We start from the raw sequence: 21,800 nt of genomic DNA, 5'->3' as shown, positions 1-21,800 counted from the left end.
TACATCCTCTTACTTTGCCATCTTGATCTCTGCCATAAATGTATAATTTTAAAAGTTTAGTAGAGTATAAGCTTCACAATAAATAACTTTAATAACTTTAAATTGGTGTTTTAAATATAGATGATTTAAGCATGAGTCTTAAAATGTTTCATAAAGGAACACAAAAGTACTAGATTCACTGAATCTGATACTTTGAACATGCTACCAATTTAGTCTGGGTCACAGTTTGTCTCTTTAATTTGGAAAGTAACTGACAGATTTGTTACTTGCCATAGATGAGAAACAGGTGCATGAGAGCCTATCATTCTCAAATACTGCTGTCTCTCCATTCCCACAGTCAGCCCTAAAAGGTTAACTGGAAAAAATACCAGGACAGATGTAATATTTATCTATAAGTCACCATAGACTATTAAATGCTCAACTAAATTTTTCCTCTTCATCTCTACTGGCATTTCCCAAGTAATACTAAATGTGAAATATATTGACTGTATATAATGGATGGAGTTTTGCATTAACTTAAGAAAAGCGCTGATAAAAATAAAATTTGTCTAATTTTACACTGTACAATACAAAATTATCAATGCATATTTTATTCTTTTTAAAAAAATTTTTATTTTATTCTTAACATTAAATATTTTATATAATGGGTTTCATTTTACTGGTGTCAAATATCTGATTAAAGTAGGATTTCTTAATTCATTCTAGCATGCATAATGCTGGGGAAAAGGTTATGAAAATAACTTTCTGGTAACTTCTGCTACTAAAATAGCCCTGCTTTCTCTACAAGTTGTGAAAATAAATAGCTGACATACATGGGTCAGGCTAACTCACCATATGCCTTCTGAAATGATCCTTTTGAGAATTTAGAGAAAGCAGGCATGTATTTCTACTCTTCAAGTGTTTGTTTTCTAAAAGAAACATAATAATTGATTTAAAAATTAATTTTGGAAATTATGCTCCTGATTTACATTTTCAAAGTGATCTATTTCATGCGATTTTAAAAGAAAATATTGTTACATAAAACTTCTTAAATGAGTTTTACTTTTGCTAGCCTTTTGGACCCAAAGTCCAGATAGGATATGGAAGGATGATTTTGTTCATTACCACTCCCTCAAAGCAATCACTTTCATTTTTTAAAACATATATGTATTGCAGAGGTGGTATTTGTTTTCTAGAGCTGCCGTAACAAACTAGCACACACTGGATTGCTTAAACAGCAGAAATTAATTGTCTCACACTGTTCTGGAGGCAAGAAGTCAGCAAGATTGGTTCTTTCTGAGGGCTGTGGGGGAAGGATCTGCTCCAGGCCTCTCTCTTTGGCTTGTAGATGGTCATCTTCTCTTTGTGTCTCTTCAGACGGCAAACTCCTCATGTGTGTGCATGTCTCTAAATTTCCCCTTTCTATAAATGCACCTGTCATATTGGATTAGGGCTCACCCTAATGACATCATTTTAACCTAAAGATCATACTTCCAAATAAGGTCACATTTTGAGGTACTGGGAGTTAGGTTTTGTTTGTTTGTTTGTTTGTTTGTTTTTTGCGGTACGCGGGCCTCTCACCGTTGTGGCCTCTCCCGTTGCGGAGCACAGGCTCTGGACGTGCAGGCTCAGCAGCCATGGCTCACGGGGCCAGCCGCTCCGTGGCATGGGATCTTCCCGGACTGGGGCATGAACCCGTGTCCCCTGCATCGGCAGGCGGAGTCTCAACCACTGCGCCACCAGGGAAGCCCGGGAGGTAGGTTTTAAAAATATGAATTTCAGGGAGGGGTACACAATTCCACACATAACAGGAATAAAATAATTATTTAAGTTATTCTGGAAAATATTCTACAGGCATTCTTCTCTTAACTCAAAAAAATACAGTGTTATCTTCTAACCACAAAGAATTCTGATTTCATTGAATATTACTGGTATCTTCCTATGAGGCAGTCTACTAAGTAAAAATGTATCAAATAGATCTTGTCTGCATCTTTAGAGATAATTCATTCCATTCTCCCCTAGGCCATCAAATAAAAGAGAAAAATGTGAATGTTCACACACATAGGCTCAACTAATTTGTCAGTTTAGTTATTGTGAGAAAGTATTTGCTGCATTATTTTTTGTTTAATATAAAAATGAAAGAAAAGGTTATTAAATTCAGAAAACTAAAAACAAGCATTAAAACTCAATATATGTGTCTAAGGGAAAAATTAAAACATTTTGACTAAGAATTTAGAAATCAAAATAAAATAAAATTTAATAAAAGTGTTGTTATTGCTGATACTAAGGCTTCATATTTGCAGATAAAAATGATTTGTTAATGAATCATAATTCTAAAAACCAAGGGTAGCGTGATTAAAAAATCTTATAATGCCATAATATTTCAGATATAATATGAAACAGTATACTCAATTCTATAACAGAGCAAAACTTATCCATTGTTTTATTTGAAAAAAAACGTGCCTGAAGACTTTAAATTCCCTTACTATTATGCAATTATCACCCATCAAATTCTATAGGTACATGATATTTATAGGGTAAAAAATCCCTATAAGCGTGTGTGACACACACACTTGTGTGTGTGACCAAAAAAGATAGCATCTTAGTTGAGCAGAGTAAAAGCGACGTTCTAGAAATAGTCTATTATGCACATTTTAAAAATGGGCAAAGACATACTGTATTGTTGAATTTATAGCTAGGACTGCTAATGCACCTTCCTCAATTTAGGCACCTTTCTAAATTAATTGACCCTAGAGAGCATTGCAAGGGTAATTAAAGCACTTTAAGTGAAGCTCTGTGTCCTCCAATCTTTGTTCATCAACTCATCTGTGTCTTGACAGTCTATGTTAGTAGAGAAAAAACGTATAAACAAGTTAACTGGTCTTTTAAACAAATAGGCACATTATGATGTTTATATGTGAATTAAAGTATTCAGCACCATTCTTCATTTGGAAAATCGTAAATAATGAAATCTTTACAGCACATTGCTTCTAAAGCCTACTGTTTAAGAAAAGGCTGACATACAAGGACTTTAGTAAATACCACCAGTAGAGTAAAATCCAGTTTTAGAAATGCATTATTTAAAGTAAAACATTTCACATTACACTTTAATATGAATAAATGCTTCAATTTTGCTATTTAGGCTGTGATATTCTAAAAAATGGGACTATTAATAAATCTCTTTTAAAAATATTTTGTTTCTTTTTCTACTCTGATTGCTGTGGCTAAAACTTCCAAAACTATGTTGAATAATAGTGGTGAGAGTGGACAACCTTGTCTTCTTCCTGATCTTAGAGGAAATGGTTTCAGTTTTTCACCATTGAGAACGATGTTGGCTGTGGGTTTGTCATATATGACCATTATGTTGAGGTAAGTTCCCTCTATGCCTACTTCTGGAGGTTTTTTATCGTAAATGTTGAAATATGTCGAAAGCTTTTTCTGCATCTATTAAGATGATCATATGGTTTTTCTCCTGCAATTTGTTGTGTATCACATTGATTTGTGTATATTGAAGAATCCTTTCATTCATGGAATAAACCCCACTTGAACATGGTGTATGATCCTTTAAATGTGCTGTTGGATTCTGTCTGCTAGTATTTTGTTGAGGATTTTTGCACCTATATTCATCAGTGATATTGGCCTGTAGTTTTCTTTCTTTGTGACATCTTTGTCTGGTTTTAGTATCAGGGTGATGGTGGCCTCATAGAATGAGTTTGGGCGTGTTTCTCCCTTTGCTATATTTTGGCAGTGTTTGAAAAGGATACGTGTTAGCTCTTCTCTAAATGTTTGATAGAATTCACCTGTGAAGCCAGCTGGTCCTGGGCTTACGTTTGTTGGAAGATTTTTAATCACAGTCTCCATTTCAATGCTTGTGATTTGTCTCTTTATATTTTCTATTTCTTCCTGGTTCAGTCTCCGAAGGTTGTGCTTTTCTAAGAATTTGTCCATTTCTTCCAGGCTGTCCATTTTATTGGCATATAGTTGTTATTGGCATATAGTTGCTTGTATTTCTCATGATCCTTTGTATTTCTGCAGTGTCACTTGTTACTTCTCCTTTTTCATTTCTAATTCTACTGAGTCTTCTCCCTTTTTTTCTTGATGTGTGTGGCTAATGGTTTATCAATTTTGTTTATCTTCTCAAAGAATCAGCTTTTAGTTTTATTGATCTTTGCTATTGTTTCCTTCATTTCTTTTTCATTTATTTCTGATCTGATCTTTATGATTTCTTTCCTTCTAACTTTGGGGATGTTTTGTTATTTCTCTAATTGCTTTAGATGTAAGTTTAGGCTGTTTATTTGAGATGTTTCTTGTTTCCTGAGGTAGGATTTTATTGCTATACAATTGTATTGCTTCCCTCTTGGGAAGTAATCCATAGGTTTTTGCTGCATCCCATAAGTTTTGGGTCTTCGTGTTTTCATTGTCATTTGTTTCTAGGTATTTTTTTATTTCCTCTTTGATTTCTTTGATTTCTTCAGTGACCTCTTGGTTATTTAGTAGTGTATTGTTTAGCCTCCATGTGTTTGTATTTTTTACAGATTTTTTCCTGTAATTGATATCTAGTCTTATAGCATTGTGGTCGGAAAAGATATTTGATATGATTTCAATTTTCTTAAATTTACCAAGGCTTGATTTGTGACCCAAGATATGATCTATCCTGGAGAATGTACCATAAGCACTTGAGAAGAAGGTGTATTCTGTTGTTTTTGGATGGAATGTCCTATAAATATAATATAAATATATTTACATATACATATAAATATCAATTAAGTGCATCTTGTTTAATGTATCATTTAAAGCTTCTGTTTCCTTATTTTCATTTTGGATGATCTGTCCATTGGTGAAAGTGGGGTGTTAAAGTCCCCTACTATGATTATGTTACTGTCGATTTCCCCTTTTATGGCTGTTTGTGTTTGGCTTATGTATTGAGGTGCTCCTATGTTGGATGCATAAATATTTACAATTATTATATCTTTTTCTTGGATTGATCCCTTGATCATTATGTAGTGTCCTTCTGTGTCTCTTGTGCTAGTCTTTATTTTAAAGTCAGTTTCGTTTGATATGAGAATTGCTACTCCAGCTTGCTTTTGATTTCCGTTTGCATGAAATATCTTTTTCCGTCCCCCATTTTCACTCTGTATGTGTCCCTAGGTCTCCAAATCAGAAAAGAAGAAGTAAAGCTGTCACTGTTTGTGGATGACATGGTACTATACATAGAGTATCCTAAAGATTCTACCAGAAAACTACTAGAGCTAATCAATGCAGTACGGTACCAGCACAAAAACAGAAATATAGATCAATGGAACAGGATAGAAAGCCCAGAGATAAACCCACGCACATATGGTCACCTTATCTTTGATAAAGGAGGCAAGAATATACAATGGAGAAAAGACAGCCTCTTCAGTAAGTGGTGCTGGGAAAACTGGACAGCTATATGTAAAAGAATGAAATTAGAACACTCCCTAACAACATACATAAAAATAAACTCAAAATGGATTAAAGACCTAAATGTAAGGCAAGACACTAGAAAACTCTTAGAGGAAAACATTGGCAGAACACCCCATGATATAAATCACAGCAAGATCCTTTTTCAGCCACCTCCTAGAAAAATGGAAACAAAAATAAACAAATGGGACCTAATGAAACTCAAAAGCTTTTGCACAGCAAAGGAAACCATAAACAAGATGAAAAGAAAACTCTCACAGTAGAAAATATTTGCAAACATAGCAACTGACAAAGGATTAATCTCCAAAATATAGAAGCAGCTCATGCCACTCAATATCAAAAAAACAAATAACCCAATCCAAAAATGGGCAGAAGGCCTTAGTAGACATTTCTCTAAAGAAGATATACAGAGTGCCAACAAACACATGAGAGGATGCTCCACATCACTAATCATTAGAGAAATGCAAATCAAAACTACTATGAGGTACCACCTCACACCGGTCAGAATGGCCATCATCAAAAAATCTAGAAACAATCAATGCTGGAGAGGGTGTGGAGAAAAAAGAACCCTCTTGCACTGTTGATGTGAATGTAAATTGATACAGCCACTATGGAGAACATTATGGAGGTTCATCAAGAAACTAAAAATAGAACTACCATACCACACAGCAGTCCCACTACTGGGCATATACCCTGAGAAAACCATAATTCAAAAAGAGTCATGTACCACAATGTTCATTGCAGCTCTATTTTCATTAGCCAGGACATGGAAGCAACCTAAGTGTCCATTGATAGATGAATGGGTAAAGAAGATTTGGCACATATATACAATGGAATATTACCAGCCATAAAAAGAAACAAAATTGAGTTATTTGTAGTGAGGTGGATGGACCTAGAGACTGTCATACAGGTTGAAGTAAGTCAGAAATAGAAAAACAAATACCATATGCTAACACATATATATGGAATGTAAAAAAAAGGTCCTGAAGAGCCTAGGGTCAGGACAGGAATAAAGATGCAGACATAGAGAATGGACTTGAGGGCATGGGGATGGCAAGGGGAAGCTGGGACGAAGTGAGATAGTGGCATGGACATATATACACTACCGAATCTAAAATAGATAGCTAGTGGGAAGCAGCCGCATAACACAGGGAGATCAGCTCAGTGCTTTTTGTCCACCTCGAGGAGTGGGATAGGGAGGATGTGAGGGAGACACAAGAGGGAGGATATATGGGGATGCATGTATATGTATAGCTGATTCACTTTGTTATACAGCAGAAACTAACGCACCATTGTAAAGCAATTATTATACTCCAATAAAGATGTTAAAAAAAACATTAAGCAAATGAAAAAATATGACTAAAAAATATTTTTTTAATTAAGAATGAAATAATGCCATTTGTAGCAACATCGGTGGACCTTAAGATTATTATACTAAGTGAAGTAAGTCAGAGAAAGACAAATATCATATTGTCACTCATATATGGAATATAATTTAAAATTATACAAATGAACTTATTTACAAAATAGATACGGACTTACAGATATCAAAAACAAATTTATGATGACCAAAGGGGAAACGTGGGTTAGAGGGATAAATCAGGAGCTTGGGATTAGCATAGACACACCAGTATATATAAGATAGATAACCAACAAGGATCTACTGTACAGTACAGGGAATTCTACTCCATATTCTGTGATAACCTGTATGAGGAAAGAATCTGAAAAAGAATGAATATATGTACATGTATAACTGAATCACTTTGCTGTACACCTGAAACTAACACAACATTGGAAATCAACTATACTCCAATAAAAATATTTAAAAAGATGGTATTGGGGTTGACAACTTTTTTTACTCATGCCAGTAAAGCCAACTGACTTCTGCAGAAACTAAAATGATTTCTCAAGCCGGTGCCTAGTGAGAACAAAGAACTGAGGGGACTGTGGAGGGGAGAAGAGAAGCTGGCACTGATTACAATGTTTAGGAAACTTCCCTGTCTCAGACTCTGCAAACAGCTGAGAAAATATTCCATAAATAAGGGGTAACGACCAATATTTAATACATCAATAAAACCTCCATTGTTTTAGTCCTTCCCTTGTGATAGGAAAGCCCCTGTACTTATTACTACAATGGTATCACTATGCTGTGTTTTAAATTTTCTTTTACAGAAGACTGTGAACTTTGGGGATGTGAAAAATAGCATCCTCACTGCCTACCTCCGAGTTTAGAATTTACAAAATACTTTTGAAAAGAATGCAGGCTTTCATGTACTTCAAGTATTACCAGCATGGATAATTCCTAATTTTGATATAGATTCTCATGTTAAACAATCTAGACATTACAGGTGAAAACAAATCTCCATTTTGTTTGAAATTTAAACTTTTGACAATGGCTTTTAAAACACTCATTCTTTGTTTTAAAATGAATTATTTGCAGAAAGTTAACCTAAGCTTAAAAGAATCAACTGTCGGCACATTCAAAGTACAATAAATGAGCCTCTTGGACTAATTAAATACAACCTGAGCCTTCTCCCTCAAAAATTTGACAACAGGAGGAGTAAGTAGCAGTCAAGGATAGAAAGTATGGCAGATCAGTTAAGAGGCAACTATTCATAGGTAAACAAATGTAACGTTTGTTATGCTTAATCAGAACTGAGTTGCTAACTAAATCCTTTCACAGATAATTTCTTTTAATCCTTAACAATGCTGTTGATTATTAATGGGTCCCTCACGCAGAAAGTATCCTTAGAAAATGCAGATTGTACTGGGATTCTATTAGCTTTTAGCAAATAATGACGGAAAAAATCTTATCATTATTTGCCACAACTACCCCTATTCCACCCACACTTAGTAAACAAAACTGGGCTGATTTCTTCTTAGAGACATGACAACATTTTAATAAAAAGGAACAAAATGTATTTCTGTAGAAAAGTGTTGTTTACATAAACGTTCAATTTCAAGGAGTGAATCTCAAATTCAATAATTTTCTGGAATATTTTGGAATGCCAAGTACATGCCAAGCACTGTGTTAGGGAGCCACTGGCGTTCAAGGTTAAGACACAGTGCCTGACCACAAGACACCTATTGCCTAATAGAAGATACAGAAAAGTAAAGAGGTTATTCAATAAAGAAACCTAAGTGTGAACACAGAGGTCATTATAAGGAATTGTAAGACCAGCCAACACAGTAAGGGGTCAGGAAAGCCTTCTGAGGTCTCAGGGCAGAATATTCCACGGTGAGTGAGTGGAGGCAGATTATTCCAAAGTGAGGATAAGCATGTGTAAAAGGATTGAATGTGAAAAGAACACAGTGTTTCCAGAACATTGCATGATATCCAGTATGGCTGTGAGGGTAAAAATAGGGGCCTGGCCAGTGGTGAGGCAGAGAAGTAAAAAATCCAGGTAATAGAAGTTCTTGTCTGCTTCGTTTAGGAGTATGGACATTATCTTTGAGGATATAGAGAATTATTGAAAGATTTTAACACATTGTGATCTTTTTGGTTTTAAAGATATTATTCTGCTTTCAGTTTGAAGAATGGATTAGAAAGGGACAATGACAAAAACGTCAAGAATTTGGTTCCTATTATGAGTTAGTTGTAGTGGGCACGGAGAAAGTTTAAGCAGAGAAGACTTAAAAATAATATAACAAATGCTCAAATTTCTATATTGGATAATTTGGTAGCTGTGTCTCATTTGTACCCACAGAATTTTTTCTTTTTACATTATTTTTTTTTTAAATTTTATATTGGAGCATAGTTGTGTAACAATGCTGTTTAGTTTCAGGTGTAGAGCAAAGTGATAACAATGTTGTTTAGTTTCAGGTGTAGAGCAAAGTGATTCAGCTATACATACACATGTATCTATTCTTTTTCAAAATCGTTTCCCATTTAGGTTATTACAGAATATTGAGCAGCATTCCCTGTGCTATACAGTAGGTCCTTGTTGCTTATCCATTTTAAATATAGCAGTGTGTACATGTTAATCCCAAACTCCCTAACTATTCCTCCCCCCAACCATCCCCCCGGTAACCATAAATTCATTCTCTAACTCTGTGAGTCTGTTTCTGTTCTGTAAATAGGTTCACTTGTATCATTTTTAAAGATTCTGCATATAAGCAATATCATATGATATTTGTCTTTCTCTGTCTGACTTACTTCACTTAGTATGATAATCTCCAGGTCCATCCATGTTGCTGCAAATGTCATTATTTCATTCTTTTGAAGGGCTGAGTAATATTCCATTGTATGTATGTACCACATCTTCTTTATTCATTTAACCTGTCAATGCACAACAGAGACTACAACTGACATTGTAGTTGTACAATGGAGCCCCACATTGTTTATCAGTATGCCCAAAGAAATCTAGACATTGAATTAAAATTTCCAAACCTTACTGTACAACATAGGGAATATTAAAAAAAAAAAAGATGAAAAAATTCCAAACCCTTTTCATTAAAAAGACCAATGTTTACGAGCATGAAATATCACTTTAATCTTGTATGAATAGCATTTACTCTTCAGTTACAAGTGTATCCCAATGTCACTGCAGCGCTGTTTACAATAGCCAAGACATGGAAGAAACCTAAATGTACCCACAGAATTTTAATCTATGGAGGCGACCAAGTGATGACAAGGAGAGGCTCACGCCATAGAAGGAAGATCATTACTTACATTTCCCGAGACATAAGGGCTCACTGTGCCATGAAGAGCCACATGAGAAAGCACCAGATTTTGGTCAGGGCAGAAGCAGAAGTTAAAGAGAAAGCCTAGGCTAGAGGTTTTGTTGGGGTTTTCTTGGCAAGTTAGGAGAGAGTAAACAGTTTAAGATTGGCTGCTTTGAATAGTTACAGCAGACTTTGAGGTATAGGAATGCTCTCCAGTTGCCTGGTACCTGTCCCTGGGATGATTTAGGGCAGGGTTAATATTGGCTGGGTGTGGGAGAGTTAGATAAGGAGGTGATTGGGGTGACTGAGATTGGTTGCTTTATATATAAAAGGCGTGCTCAGAGGCAAGCTGTTATTATCATTAAGAATTAGCTAGCCCTGGGAGAGGCAGCCTCTCCCCTGGTCTGTAAGGCACCCAAGTGCTATAGCATCAAGAATACAGAAAAGAAAATATAGTTAATATAACTGGTGCTGTGATGAATGGGTGCCAAATAGACAAATACAGAATCTAAGTAGACACAGAACAGATAGATAACTCTCACAGGAATGTTTGTCTAGAGCTCAGAAGCAAGGTCTATGTGATATATACTTAAGAGTTATTAGCATGTAAATATATGCTGTTGAATTGATTGGGAGATTGAGCCCACAAGAGAAAACAGCCTAGGATGTATCCTGAAAAAAAAAAAAATCTATATTAGAGTAGAACAGAATTATACTGAAAAAGATATTGAAAAATTAGTGAGATAAAAATTGTTAGTGAGATTAGGCAAATACAATACCAGGAAAGCCAAGAGATAGAATATTTCAAAACAACACATTTTTAAATTAATTTAAACACTATTAATATTTAAATAAGATTAAAGTTAAAAAGACATACTTGCCTAACAGAGTTAGAGGTCTGAATACGTAGATTGAGAAGAATGGTAACCAAGGGTACAGTTTGGAAAGTTGGCTGGAAGTGAATTGTGGAGTCAGTGGGTTGTAGAAAACTTTTGATAAGCTTGAAGATTAGAAGAAAATTGAAACATTGATGCAATGAGTATTTTGAAAACATATCAAAGATCTCAATGAAATTCAGACACATGTTTTTATTGTTCTTGTTGTCTTAAGTTTGTTTGCTATCAAAATAGGAGTTACTGGGTAAAGTTTGGCTATTAACCCCAATGATGCTTAAAAAATTCAATGACAATACTCAGAAGACTGTGAGAATAAAGGGGAAATGTCTTTAAGGTAAGAGGGGATGCAATTCATAATACAGGTATAAAGTTTGCCCTTTGCTAGAAAGGAAAACATTCTTTTTGTAACAGAAAGAAGGAAAAGATGGATGCAAATAGAAAATAGGTTTGCATATTTGTGAATAGTAAGGCTTTGGTTGACTCAATACAGCATGAGGCAATTCTATCTTGATTATGTTTGGGAAGGAAAGAAAAGGACCATTAGAAGATAATGTAGTGTAGCAGACAGGAAATAGTCAGACCAGAGGGTGATGCAGGGTAGGGGGAGGGAAGGATCTTAGGTAGTGAGTTGTAATTATATTACTGGGCAGTATTAGTGCCCCAAAAAAGGAATGGCAATCATGAATTTGTAATTTATAAGCATGAATTTATGTCATGAGCTGACATACCCAGTTGTATGATTTTTCTCCATCAATGCTGAGCTACAGAATGGATAAAATTTCCATAAATTTATTTATCCAAGGCTGCAGTTTGTAACAAGAATATGTTGGAATAACACTGGAGCTGGATGGGTGAATATATTTATAGGAAAATATTTTAATGTTGACGCATAATCCTCAGCTACATAACTAGGAGAAATAAAAAGGCTGATAAGTGCAGAGAAGTTGATACTATTCAATGGCTTGGAGCTTTGCATGAGATTGAAGGATGGTTACATAACTAAGTACAATAAAGGATTTATATGGTTTTGGTGAGATTATTGGACATTTAAATATTTGATTCGATTTTCAATTATGAAAGTATTAAGAGGTATGGGTAATTAATAGGAATGGGTAGCTGAGATAGATATAGAAATGAGAACATTAAAAAACTGAGAATCAAGGTCTCAGGACAGATCATACACTTATACATAGAAGTCATCCAAAGGTGATAACAGGATACTGATGTTATGACAAAGAATATGAGCAAAAAGAGGAGTTAAAGCTTTCAATGAATAATACAAAACTCATAGAAGTTAGTAAGTGAAGTTAGTATATGATCGCAAAAATACAGACAACTTACATAGCACAGGAATTATGTTCCAATACCAATTTTCTGACAAAAACTTTATGTCCTACAACTTAATTCAATTCTGACATGAACTACCCAAGTTAGTATCAGATCACACAAGTTGAAGGCAAAGTTCTTAAATTCTGACACTATACAGATTTAGTGTCAGATCCCACAAGTTGAGAGTCCCAGTGCCTCCCAACAAGACTTCCAGCCACAAGTGGGGTCCTCAAGCCTACCCATATCTCTGCCTGACTTAGCTACAAATTCCAGGGTTCCCATGACCCCTGTTCAAGTTTGAAATGTTAGAATGATCCACAGAACTCACTGAAAACACTGTATTTACAGTTTGACTACAAAGCATACAACACAGAACAAATGGAAGAGAGAAGTAGGTCAAGGTATTGGGAGGGAGGGGGACAGGCTATTTACTTTCCCTCTGGAGTCAGGGTGAGTCACTCTCCCAGTACATAGATATGTTCAGCATCCAGGAAGCTCACCAATTCTTGTGGTTCTGAGTTTTTCTTCAGGGTTCAGTACCTAGGCATGATTGATTAAGTCATTGGCCAAGTGACTGAACTCAGTCTCCCCTCCCTGGAGTTCTGAAGGGGTGGTACTGAAAGGTTCAACCCTCTAATCATGTGGTTAGATTTTCTGGAGACCATCCCCCATCCTAAAGCTGGCTGGCACTCCCTAGAGAGTCACCCCCTAAGAATAACAAAGACAGTCTTACCACTCAGGAAACTTAGAATTTTTGAAACTCTGTGCCAGGAGCAAAGACCAAATATCTTTTGTTTGTTTGTTTGTTTTTATTCTACCTCAGGAGTAAAAGAAGCAGGGTTTGGGGGAGTGCTTTTTGTTTGCTTTTTCCAAAATATAAGTCAGTCGGAAGATCAATTCTTTGGGGACTTTCTTTAATACAATCCAGAAATACAATACTCAGCATTTACTCAGCACTCTTACATTCTTTTGTATAAATTTTATGATATGAACTAAATAACAGTAATGAGTAGGTTTGTTTCTTTGAATAAGAAAGGAGATCAGATTTACTGAACATTAACTGAAGAAATTTGTAAGTGTTAGCTCATAGAATCTTCAATGAAAAATAATATGGGTAGAAATTGAGATTCAAAGATGTAAAATCAATATTAAGTAATCATGAGTTGACTTTATGACCCCAGAGTCCATATTTTTCCATTAGTTCCCTAAACTGAAGCACAGTAGAATCATTAAATGGGATTTCTTTTTTTTGAACAAAATTTCTCTAGGAGAAATTCCCATGTTATTTTTATAATGCTCCGCAGTGGCTCCATATTCAGCTCTTATCCATAGGCCTCTGTAATCCACAACACTGATCCCTATGCTGAGTAGACATTGTAGGTAGAAAGTATCTTATCCCCATTTCTGCTTCCTCCATATATCTTAAGATTCAGCTTCATAATATTGGGTATCAGTATGGTACAATAGACACAGTTTCAGGAATAGTAACTCACAGTGTTTATTTTGTAAGAACCTCAGGCCAGAAAATTTGATTTTAGTAAAAAGAATAGTATTCATTTGTGTTGTTACAACTTGGCATTACCTTTTCCTCCATCATTTGTATTAGCATTAGAGCACTTAAAACAGTTTTGTCTTTCGATCATTAAGTTCAGGTTAATGGAAATAAACAAGAGATGTTTGACCTATAGAATTTGACTTTTACATATTCATTCTTTTTATGTTCCTTATAGTCATGAAGGGTTTCTAAAAATTTCCCTGGCAATTGTTTTCTATGTCATCCTATCATGATCCAGTAGTGTAAATTTTGGTATCTTCTAGTAAAGAAAATTTCCTTTGGTATTTCCTCTACAGGGATTGGCCTCACTCTAAAATTGCCACTGTGAGCTTTCCTCTAGTGACTGGTTCATGGACCTTGCCAACAGTTTATATGTTTAGAAAAATGAACAATGATCAATGATGCCAAAGTCATATAGATTCAGTACGTGCAATCGTTCAGCTATATGCTCCATTTTAAGTCATATAACCCATATAACATCTCAAAAGAAATCATGGCAGAATAAAATAAAATATAAGTAGACAGTGGTTTTGCAAAGAAAGGCTTCCTTTTTAGACTTGAGAACCACTCCAGGCCATGTAAATCCAATGCTACATCTCTTTCTTTCCTTAAGGCATGATGTAATTCATATTCCTGCTTCTTACCCTTCCCCCCTCCACTGTCAGCTTCATAATGGAAGTTCACAAAAAGATGACAGGATCTGTACTTTTTCTCAGCCTCCAGATGATTATCAGATGATTCCTGATGAGAAGTTACACCAGCTGAAAGCTTGCTTTGAATATTTTTCTATTTCTGTAATCCCCTGAGAGTTTTATTGTCATATTTGTCCTGGGCCAGTAGGCAGCTTACTAGATTATGGCTGATTGTGAAATTATGACAAAAACACTGCGAAGTTGCAATGCACTCCTTAACAAACTACTTAATTGGTATCTCACTGCTGGAATTACTCCAACAATTATATAATATTCTATATTTTGGGATAGAATTTTGACCATAATGAAGAACCAATGCTGCTAGGAGTTTATAGTTATGGTTGTAGTGCAAAATTTTTAAAACTGAACATGCATTTTTTCCTCTAGAATACATGTTTATTTATTTATAGATTTAATCTTTTAAGTTTCTCAAAATTAAACATGATACCTACAAGTACACGAGTTATAACACAAAATAATGTAAATCCTGAATATTGCTTAATTGAGCCATTGGATCCATCTCTCAGTGATGACTGACAGAAAACAACCACGTATTTAATACTCAACATATATATAAAGCAAACAGTAATCTCAGCTATTCCTTTATCCAGGATGTCATCCACTTATTGAGATAATCTCTTTAATATGAAACATCTAGAAAAGTTAGCATTTATTTCCATATTCAAGCTTAATATAATCATTATCACAAATAATTAGCAACCATTTATTGATCATAAAATACATGTATAATATCTAGCAAACTGATATAGAAAACCCTGGTTAAGGCACTATTATATAAGGAGAAGTTGAAATAAAGGTGGCAGTAATAATTTTTCTGCAGGTATGAATCTAGCAAATTCGCTAATACTATCACAGCTATGATAGGCAACATATTCCTAGAGCCAACAATTGCCACAGCCTCCTAATCTACAGATTATGGCAAAGGAGGTATAAAACACTAGAGATAATATTTTGGATGGTAACTTTCTGACTCACTAGCTTCCTAACTGTAGACAGTATTTTTCTGAGTGGGTCATTCCAGACAATTATCATAGACTCTATGCCTCTAAACACTTAACTATTTTTATAATAATTGAATTCCTTGTATTAAATAGATACTTATCTATAGTAGTATCTGTTAACAATAACTGAAAGATTCAGAAGAGAGTACAAATTACTTCTAATCACATAACCAAGCTCTAAAATGGTATATCATCATTAATGTTGCACTTTCATGTCCCTTTCTATTACATGTATCATTCTAAATAAAATTTTGATTGTACTAGAAAAAACGTTTCCCATACTAAAATTTTGACAAATGATATACTTTAAGTATTCCCCTATGCCACATAAATTTTCTTTAAAACTCACTCATGTTAAATTTTTTCAATATAATGGCCATTTATCAATCTTTGGGTAATCACAATCCAAATATTCTTCCAAATTTTGTGGAAATTCCTAACTTTGTAAGTCTCATAAAAATCAAGAATCTGGGTTTCCCTGGTGGGGCAGTGGTTGAGAGTCTGCCTGTCGATGCAGGGGACGTGGGTTCGTGCCCCAGTCTGGGAGGATCCCGCATGCTGCGGAGTGGCTGGGCCCGTGAGCGTGGCCACTGAGCCTGCGCATCTGGAGCCTGTGCTCCACAATGGGAGAGGCCACAACAGTGAGAGGCCCGCGTACCGCAAAAAAAAAAAAAAAAAAAAAAAAAAAATCAAGAACCTCCCTCAACTACAAATCCAAAGTGCTAGATAGTTCTCCATTGTTCCTAATAGCCCAATCGTTAATGCACAATTTAGGCTAGGCCAAAATGACACACAATGATGCATTCTTAAGCTCTGAGGGAGTGAGTGAAAGGTGTGAGGGGAGTTGAAAAATTATTTATCACTCAAAAGTGGCATCACATTCCTGTTGATATTAGAGCCAACTGGGTCATTCTAACCAGAATGTTCCTATAAAATCACTTCGGCTTAGTTTTCTTGATACATGCCTACATGTTTTCCAATCCTGACTCGTATTTTCCTTCAGTTCTCTCTGGTACAGGTATCTTTCCAATGAACTTATTTTGTTCAGAAGTTAGCCAGGATCCATTTGTATTGTTTGCAACTTAAATTAGTAACCAATGCATTTGGAGTGAAGAAAACATTCTTTAAAGGAGGGCAATGATTCAGGAGGAAATGGTGAACCAGAAAAAAATACTTAGAAAACCTAAATAAGAATTAGCAATAAAATACTTTAAAAACATTAATTGGGGTAGATTTCTTTATTTAAGTTAAATTCTTCCATATTGTATTACTCCATACCACTTGCTCCATTGGTATACAATTTACAGCACAAAAATTGAACAATAGATATACTAAAAGTATATCTTTAAAGATTGGAAGAATCAATATTGTAAAAATGACTATACTACCCAAGGCAATCTACAGATTCAATGCAATCCCTATCAAATTGCCAACAGCATTTTTAACAGAATTAGAACAAAACATCTAAAAATTTGTATGGAGACACAAAAAACCCCAAATATCCAAAGCAATTTGAGAAATAAAAATGGAGCTGGAGGAATCAGGCTCCCCAACTTCACACTATACTACAACGTTATAAGGGCAGACAGCAGAAGCAAGAAGAACTACAATTCTGCAGCCTGTGGAATGAAAACCACATTCACAGAAAGACAGACAAAACGAAAAGGCAGAGGACTATGTACAACATGAAGGAACGAGATGAAACCCCAGAAGAATAACTAAATGAAGTGGAGATAGGCAAACTTCCAGAAAAAGAATTCAGAATAATGATGGTGAAGATTATCCAGGATCTAGGAAAAAGAATGGAGGCAATGATCGAGAAGCTGCAAAAAAAGTTTAACAAAGGCCTAGAAGAATTAAAGAACAAACAAACAAAGGTGAACAATACAATAACTGAAATGAAAAATACACTAGAAGGAATCAATGGGAGAATAACAGAGGCAGAAGAACAGATAAGTGACCTGGAAGACAGAATACTATAATTCACTGCCATGAAACAGAATAAAGAAAAAAAGAATGAAAAGAAATGAATACAGCCTAAGAGACCTCTGGGACAACATTAAACGCACCAACATTTGCATTATAGGTGTCCTAGAAGGAGAAGAGAGAGAGAAAGGATGCGAAAAAATATTTGAAGAGATTATAGTCAAAAACGTCCCTAACATGGGAAAGGAAATAGCCACCCAAGTCCAGGAAGTTCAGAGAGTTCCAGGCAGGATAAACACAAGGAGAAACACACTGAGACACACAGTAATCAAATTGACAAAAATTAAAGACAAAGAAAAATTATTAAAAGCAACAAGGGAAAAATGACAAATAACATACAAGGGAACTCCCATAAGTTTAACAGCTGATTTCTCAGCAGAAACTCTACAAGCTAGAAGGGAGTGGCATGATATATTTTAAGTGATGAAAGAGAAGAACCTATCAACCAAGATTTCTCTACCTAGCAAGGATCTCATTCACATTCAATGGAGAAATCAAAAGTTTTACAGACAAGCAAAAGCTAAGAGAATTCAGCACCACCAAACCAGCTCTACGAAAAATGCTAAAGGAACTTCTCTAAGTGGGAAACACAAGAGAAAAAAAGGACCTACAAAAACAAACCTAAAACAATTAAGAAAATGGTAACAGGAACATACATATTGATAATCACCTTAAATGTAAATGGATGAAATGCTCCAACCGAAAGACACAGGCTCGCTGAATGGATACAAATACAAGACCCATATATATGCTGTCTACAAGACACCCACTTCAGACGTAGGGACACATACAGACTGAAAGTGAGGGGATGGAAAAAGATATTCCATGAATATGGAAATCAAAAGAAAGCTGGAGTAGCAATATTCATATCAGATAAAAGAGACTTTAAAATAAAGAATGTTACAAAAGACAAGGAAAGACACTACATAATGATCAAGGGATCAGTCCAAGAAGAACAAATAACAATAATAAATATATATGCACCCAACATAGGAGTACCACAATACATAAGGCAAATGCTAACAGCTATAAAAGAGGAAACTGACAGTAAACAATACTAGTGGGGAACTTTTAGCACCTCACTTACACCAGTGGACAGATCATCCAGACAGAAAATTAATAAAGAAACATAAGCTTTAAATGGCACAACAGACCAGACAGATTTAATTGATATTTACAGGACATTCCTTCCAAAAACAGCAGATTACACTTTCTTCTCAAGTGCACATGGAACATTCTCCAGGATATATCATACCTTGGGTCACAAATCGAGCCTCAGTAAATTTAAGAACATTGAAATCATATCAGGCATATTTTCTGACCACGACGCTATGAGATTAGAAGTCAGTTACAGGGAAAAAAACGTAAAAAACACAAACACATGGAGGCTAAACAATACGTTACTAAATAACCAAGGGATCACTGAAGAAATCAAAGAGGAAATCAAAAAATACTTAGAGACAAATGACAACAAAAACACGATGATCCAAAACTTATGGGATGCAGCAAAAGCAGTTCTAAGAGGGAAGTTTATAGCAATACAACCCTAACTCAAGAAACAAGATAAATCTCAAATAAAAAATCTAACCTTACACCTAAAGGAACTAGAGAAAGAAGACCAAACAAAACCCAAAGTTAGTAGAAAGAAAGAAATCATAAAGATTAGAGCAGAAAAAATGAAATAGAAACAAAGAAAACAGTAGCAATGATCAATAAAACTAAAAGCTGGTTCTTTGAGAAGATAAACAAAATTGATAACTCTTTAGCCAGACTCATCAAGAAAAAGAGGGAGAGGACTCAAATCAATAAAATTAGAAATGAAAAAGGAGAAATTACAACAGACACTGCAGAAATACAAAGCATCCTAAGAGACTACTACAAGCAACTCTATGCTAATAAAATGGACAACCTGGAAGAAATGGACAAATTCTTTGAAAGATATAACATTCCAAGAATGAACCAGGAAGAAATAGAAAATATGAACAGACCAATCACAAGTAATGAAATTGAAACTGTGATTAAAAATGTCCCAACAAACAGAAGTCCAGAACCAGATGGCTTCACAGGTGAATTCTATCATTTAGAGAAAAGCTAATACCAAATCTTCCCAACTCTTCCAAAAAATTGCAGAGGAAGGAACACCCCCAAATTCATTCTACAAGGCCACCATCACCCTGATACCAAAACCAGACAAAGGTACTACAAAAAAAGAAAATTACAGACCAATATCACTGATGAATATAGATGCAAAAATACTCAACAAAATACTAGCAAACAGAATCCAACAACACATTAAAAGGGTTATACCTCATGATCAAGTGGGATTTATCCCAGGAATGCAAGGATTCTTCAACATACACAAATCAATCAATGTGATACACCATATTAACAAACTGAAGAATAAAAAGCATATAATCGTCTCAATAGATGCAAAAAAACCTTTTGACAAAATTCAACACCTATTTATGACAGAAAGTCTCCAGAAAGTAGGTATAGAGGAAACCTACCTCAACATAATAAAGACCATATATGACAAACCCACAGCAAACATCATTCTCAATGGTGAAAGCATTTCCTCTAAGATCAGGGACAAAACAAGGGTGCCCACTCTTGCCACTATTATTAAACATAGTTTTGGAAGTCCTAGCCACTGCAGTCAGAAAAGAAGAAGAAATAAAAGGAATACAAATTGGATAAGGAGTAAAACTGTCACCGTTTGCAGATGACATGATAATATACATAGATAATCCTAAAGATGCCACCAGAAAACTACTAGAGAAAATCAATGAATCTGGTAAAGTTGCAGGATACAAAATTAATACACAGAAATCTCTTGTATTCCTATACAATAACAATGAATGATCAGAAAGAGCAATTAAGGAAACAAGTCCATTCATCATTGCAAAAAAAAATAAAATACCTAGGGATAAACTTACTTAAGGAGGTAAAAAAACCTGTACTCAGAAAGCTAGAAGATACTGATGAAAGAAATCACAGATGACAGAAACAGATGGAGAGATATACCATGTTCTTGGATTGGAAGAATCAATACCGTGAAAATGACTATACTACCCAAAGCAATCTGCAGATTCAATGCAATCCCTAAAAATTACCAAAGGCATTTTTTACAGAACTAGAACAGAAAATCTTAAAGTTTGTATGGAGACACAAAAGACCTCAAATAGTCAAAGGAATCTTGAGGGAAAAAAACGGAGCTGGAGGAATCAAGCTCCCTGACTTCAGACTACCCTACAAAGCCACAGTAATCAAGAGAGTATGGTACTGGCACAAAAACAGAAATAAAGATCAATGGAACAGCATAGAAAGCCCAGAGGTAAACCCACTCACATGTGGTCACTTTATCTTTGATAAAGGAGGCAAAAATATACAATGGAGGAAAGACAGCCTGTTCAATGAGTGGTGCTGGAAAACTGGACAGCTACATGTAAAAGAATGAAATTAGAACACTCTCTAACACCGTACACAAAAATAAACTTAAAATGGATTAAAGACCTAAATGTAAGACCAGACAATATAAAACTCTTAGAGGAAAACATGGGAAGAACACTCTTTGACATAAATCACAGCAAGATCATTTTTGCCCCACCTCCTAGAGTAATGGAAATAAAAACAAAATAAACAAATTGGACCTTATGAAACTTAAAAGCTTTTTCACAGCAAAGGAAACCATAAACAAGATGAAGAATGGGAGAAAATATTTGCAAACGAATCAATGGACAAAGGATTAAACTCTAAAATATATAATCAGCTCATGCAACTCAATATTAAAAAAACAACCCAATCCAAAAATGGGCAGAAGATCTAAATAGACATTTCTCCAAAGAAGACATACAGATGGACAAGAGGCACATGAAAAGATGCTCAACATTAGTAATTATTAGAGAAATGCAAATCAAAACTACAATGAGGTATCACCTCACACCAGTTAAAATGGGCATCATCTGAAAATCTACAAACAATAAATGCTGGAGAGGGTGTGGAGAAAAGGGAACCCTCCTACACTGTTGGTGGGTATGTCAATTGGTCCAGCCACTGTGGAGAACAGTATGGAAGTTCCTTAAAAACTAAAAATAGAGCTACCATATGATCCAGCAATCCCACTCCTGGGCATGTATCTGGAGAAAACCATAATTCAAAAAGATACATGCACCCCAATATCCATTGCAGCACTGTTTACAATAGCCAAGACAATGTAGCAATGTATCAACTAAAT

The sequence above is a fragment of the Delphinus delphis genome, chromosome 1 (assembly GCF_949987515.2).
Source record: "Delphinus delphis chromosome 1, mDelDel1.2, whole genome shotgun sequence".
NCBI lineage: Eukaryota > Metazoa > Chordata > Mammalia > Artiodactyla > Delphinidae > Delphinus > Delphinus delphis.
Note: the sequence above shows the minus strand (reverse complement) of the source record.